We start from the raw sequence: 6000 nt of genomic DNA, 5'->3' as shown, positions 1-6000 counted from the left end.
GAACTCTGCATCTGCATCTTTTAATGACTTTGTACATATACATCCAGATCCCTCTGGTCCCTTCGTCATATCCTTTATTTAATATTGTCTCTCCATCTTTTTCCCACAAACACGTACCATCTCACACTTCTCAATATTGAACTTCATTTGTCATCTACTAACCTATTCTACCATCTCATCTGTCCTTTTGATGTTTGATAATAGTCTTCCCACAGTTTACAATGTTTCCATGTTTCATATAATCCATAATTTTAAAAGTGTGCCCCTTACACCAAGATCTAGATCACAATCATACATCAGGAGCAACAAAGACCCCAGCACTGATCACTGGGGAACTCCAATATATATCTTCACCAAGCATGAAGATCAACCATTAACCATTACTCTCTGTTTTCTGTCACTTAAACAAGTTAATATGCATGTTTCTCTGTTTTTTTAAATTTCATTAATACTAACTCTGCTCACAAGTGTGCTATGCTGAACTGTATCACATACCTTCTCAAAGTTCATGTACACCACATGAATAATATTGCCCTTATCAAACTTCTCTACAATCTCTTCAAAAATCTCCAGTAAGCTACTTGAACATGATTCACTTTGAAGAAATCCATGTTGACTCTTCTTAATGAATCTGCATTTGTCCATGTAATGATTACATGGTTTTATGCGTATGTGAGAAACATGAGAATGATGAGAACGAGGGTAGGTCCGATCAAAGACAGTGGTGGGAGACTGTGGATTGAGTCGGAAGAGATAGGAGAGGTCTTGAATGAGTACTTTTCTTCAGTATTTACAAATGAGAGGGACTGTATTGTTGAAGAGGAGAGTATGAAATGGACTGGTAAGCTAGAGGAGATACTTGTTAGGAAGGAAGATGTGTTGGGCATTTTGAAAAACTTGAGGATAGACAAGTCCCCTGGGCCTGAAGGGATATATCCTAGGATTATGTGGGAAGCAAGAGAGGAAATTGCAGAGCCGTTGGCAATGATCTTTTTGTCTTCACTGTCAACGGGGGTGGTACCAGGGGACTGGAGAGTGGCAAATGTTGTGCCCTGTTCAAAAAAGGGAGTGAGGATAACCCCGGGAAATACAGGCCAGTTAGTCTTACTTCGGTGGTAGGCAAAGTAATGGAGAGGGTACTGAGGGATAGGATTTATGAGTATCTGGAAAGACACTGCTTGATTAGGACAGCCAGCACGGATTTGTGAGGGGTAGGTCTTGCCTTTCAAGTCTTATTGAATTCTTTGAGGACGTAACCAAGCAGGTGGATGAGGGTAGAGCAGTGGATGTAGTGTACATGGATTTTAGTAAGGCATTTGGTATGGTTCCCCATGGTAGGCTTATGCGGAAAGTCAGGAGGCATTGGATAGTGGGAAATTTGGCCAATTGGATAGAGAACTGGCCAACCGGTCGAAGTCAGAGAGTGGTGGTAGATGGTAAATATTCAGCCTGGAGCCCAATTACAAGTGGAGTTCTGCAGGGATCAGTTCTGGGTCCTCTGCTGTTTGTAATTTTTATTAATGACTTGGAAGAGGGAATCGAAGGGTGGGTCAGTAAATTTGCAGACGATACGAAGATTGGTGGAATTGGGGATAGTGAGGAGGGCTGTTGTCAGCTGCAAAGGGACTTAGATATGATGCAGAGCTGGACTGAGGAGTGGCAGATGGAGTTCAACGCTGTCATGTGTGAGGTTGCCCATTTTGGAAGGACAAATAAGAATGCGGAATACAGGGTTAACGATAGGGTTCTTAATAAGATGGAGGAGCAGAGGGATCTTGGGGTCTATGTTCATTACTCTTTGAAAGTTGCCACTCAGGTGGATAGAGCTTGTAAGAAGGCCTATGTGTATTAGCATTCATTAGCAGAGGGATTGAATTCAAGAGTCGTGAGGTGATGTTGCAGCTGTACAGGACCTTGGTAAGGTGTGCAGTTCTGGTCGCCTCACTTTAGGAAAGATGTGGAAGCTTTGCAGAGGGTGCAGAGGAGATTTACCAGAATGTTGCTTGGAATGGAGAATAGGTCATACGACGATAGGTTGAGAGTGCTAGGTCTTTTCTCATTGGAACGGCGAAGGATGAGGGGTGACTTGATAGAGGTTTGTAAGATGATCAGGGGAATAGATAGAGTAGACAGTCAGAGACTTTTTCCCCGGGTACAAGAGAGTGTTACAAGGGGCCATAAATGTAAGGTGAAGGGTGGAAGGTATGGGGGGATGTCAGGGGTAGAGTGGTGGGGGCATGGAATGCGCTGCCTGTGGGAGTGGCAGAGTCAGAATCATTGGTGACCTTTAAGCGGCAATTGGATAGGTACATGGATAGGTGCTTAAGCTAGGACAAATGTTCGGCACAACATCGTGGGCCGAAGGGCCTGTTCTGTGCTGTATTGTTCTATGTTCTATGTTCTATGATTACTTGTGACAAGAATTGTTCTTTCTAAACGTTTCCCATCACCAAAACAAATCATCACTGACTGTAATTGCTTGACTTATCCTTACACCCTTTTTTGAATAAGTGTATAATATTTGCATTATCCAATTGTCTGACACAATCCTTAAATCTAAGATGTGATGGTGCCAGTGTTGGACTGGAGTAGACAAAGTTAAAAATCATCCAACACCAGGTGATAGTCCAACAGATTTATTTGAAAATGCAGCTTTCAGAGCATTGCTCCTTCATTAGGTAGCTCGTGGGCAGGATCATAAGACCAGATTTCATTGTAAAAGATCTTGGGATCTTGGGTTCATGTCACACTACAGGTGAGTCCACTACACTGTACACTTTCACACACACACACACGCACACGTATACTTTCTCACACGCATATTCTCTGTCACACACGTGCATACACTCTATCAAGAACACACATACACTCACACACTCCCTTTCACACACACATATACACATACTCTTTCTCACTTACACAAACACATATATATAAGTCTATGGTGTGAATTTGCATTTGCAGATACATTCTACTCCCATATCCATAAATTCGTTTCCGCGGTTTCAGTTATCCGCAGTTTACTGTAGCCCAAACATATCACATGGTAATTCCAGGGACTGCTGGGGAGGTAAATTTCCCATTTAAATAGTAGGGTTCACTACTAGCCATGGTTTCGGGCATCCGCGGTAGGTCTCGGAACATATTACATTGAGCATAGGAGTTGGGAGGTCATGTTGCGGCTGTATAGGATGTTGGTTGGGCCACTTTTGGAATATTGCGTGTAATTCTGCTTTCCTTCCTATTGGAAGGATGTTGTGAAACTTGAAAGGGTTTGGAAAAGATTTACAAGGATTTTACCAGGGTTGGAGGATTTGAGCTCTAGGGAGAGACTGAATAGGCTGGGGCTATTTTCCCTGGAGCGTTGGAGGCTGAGGGGTGACCTCAGTTAGGTTTATAAAATCATGAGGGGCATGGATAGGATAAATAGACAAAGTCTTCTCCCTGGAGTGGGAGAGTCCAGTACTAGAAGGCATAGGTTTAGGGTGAGACAGAAAAGATATAAAAGGGATTGAAGGGGTAAATTTTCCACACAGAGTGTGGTGTGTGTATGGAATGAGCTGCCAGATGAAGTGGTGGAGGCGAGTAGAATTGTAACATTTAAAAGGCATCTGGATGGGTATATGAATAGGAAGGGTTTAGAAGGATATGGGCCAAGTGCTGGCAAATGGGACTCAATTCGGTTGGGATATCTTGGCGGCATGGATGAGTTGCTATACATCTGTGCTATACATCTCTATGACTCTATGATACAGGAGATACCTGTATTTTGTTCAAAAAGCACACAATCTGTAGGCAGGCAGTCAATGTGACATTTTATAAATTCCTACTTTGGAAATAGAATCAGTCCAACTCAAGGTTGGGATACAGGCAGACTCTAATCTCAGACCTTTAATGCATTGTCTGAGCTAAGATGTCACTTTTCTTTATACTGAAAAAACCTTAAGTTAGCTCAGGACTGTGACTTGAAAGAAGTTCTGGGATTTACATATTACTTAAAACCTGCATCCCTATTCTAAGTGATTTAAGACTTGATAGCAATCTAGGTTTGTTCAATACATCACATCAGTTGTATGACTCTTTGACCTTTTACTATAAGTTCTGTGTCACTAGCTACCTGATGAAGGAGCAGCACTTTTAAAGCTTGTACTTTCAAATAAACCTGTTGGATTATAACCTAGTGTTGTGTGATTTTTAACTTAACTCTAAGGATGACAATTGTTGCCATTGTGCAATTTCCATTCTCACTTCCCTCACTTGGGTGCATCTCATGTGGTTCTTATCCTGTGTCAACTTTAAGTAGAGCCAGACTATCCATTACCTCCTACTTATTAATTTTAAACACTTCAAATGGCTGAATGTCCTCCTGTTACATTGTAGCCCGGTTGGCACCTTTTTCTGTTGGTCAGACAAATTCGACAGATTATTTCAGACATACGCTCTGCCTTTACATGTTGGCCCCACTCCTTTCTTTTCAATCTTTCATGGGTTAAGGGCTTCGCTGGCTAGGCCAGCGTTTATTGCCCAGAGAGCACTTAAGAGTCAACCACATTTTTGTGGGTCTAGAGTAACATATAAACCAGACCAGTAAGGATGTCAGTTTCCTTCCTTTAAGGGGATTAGTGAACCAGATGAGTTTTTCCCAACAATTGACAATGGAGTCATGGTTATCATTAGACACTTAATTCTAGATTTTTCTGGAATTCAAATTCCACCCTCTGCTATGGTGGGATTTGAACCCTGGTCCCCAGAACATTACCTGGGTCCCAGGATTTACAGTCCAATGATTAAACTACTGTCGCCCCCCCCCCCCCCATAACATCATTATTACTCTTCATATGCTTACATAAAACATCAGAATTCCCTTTCATATTAATTGCTAATCTCTTTCCATCCCTATAAACCTTCTGTATTCAACTTGGTTCTCACTTTTACTTTTACCTAACATCTGTCACAAGCACACTTTTTTTTATCGTAATTTCCATCTTTTTGTGATATCCAGAGAGCTCTGGATTTCTTTGCCCTACCTTTCCTTTTTTGAGGGGGTTACATCTTTAGTCTGCACAACCATCTCTTCTTTGAAGTCAGCCCATTGTTCAGCTCAGATTTTCCTGCCAATGTCTGACACAATTAATTAGATCCAAGTCTGTTCTTATGCCATTAAAGTTGGTTTTCTCCCAATCAATTAGAACATTACAGCGCAGTACAGGCCCTTCAGTGCTCAGTGTTGCGCCAACCTGTGAAACCACTCTGAACCCATCTAACCTACACTATTCCATTCTCATCCATATGCCTATTCAATGATCATTTAAATGTCCATAAAGTTGGCAAGTCTACAACTGTTGTAGGCAGTGCATTTTATGCCCCTACTGCTCTCTGAGGAAAAAAACTAACTCTGACATCTGTCCCATATCTATCACCCCTTGTGCTACCAATCATCAACCTCAGAAGAAAGCTCTCACTCTCCCCCCGTTCAAACCCTCTGATGATCTTATATGAATTATTCTCATTTTGAATTGTTCATTATCCTTTCTCAAAGTCATCACAAATGATATGATACACTGGTCACAACTCAAACATGTTCTCATTGACATTTGATTACTTGACCCACTGCATTTCCAAGAACTAAGTCTATCAGTGCTTCCTTTCTTGTTGGACAGGACACATAATGCTGCAGAAAGTTCTTCCAAACACATTCTAGGAACTCTGGGTCATCTCTGCCCTTTATACTATATATACATTAGCTTGGAATTAGGAGCTAGAATAGGCCATTCAACCCTTGATCCTGCTCTGCCATTCAATAAGATCATGGCTGATCTGATTATCAGCCCAAATCCGCATTCCCACCTGTGCTCGGTAGCCAATCAACCCTTTGCTTAATGCGAATCTATCTACTTCAGTTCTAAAAATAGAATAGCATTCAAAGAGTTCTAGCAACTCAAGAATGGGCATCCTTGAAGCTCTGTGGACCGTTAGAACAGCAGAATTCTTTCCAACACA

The sequence above is a fragment of the Hemiscyllium ocellatum genome, chromosome 4 (genome assembly GCF_020745735.1).
Source record: "Hemiscyllium ocellatum isolate sHemOce1 chromosome 4, sHemOce1.pat.X.cur, whole genome shotgun sequence".
Classification (NCBI taxonomy): domain Eukaryota; kingdom Metazoa; phylum Chordata; class Chondrichthyes; order Orectolobiformes; family Hemiscylliidae; genus Hemiscyllium; species Hemiscyllium ocellatum.
Note: the sequence above shows the minus strand (reverse complement) of the source record.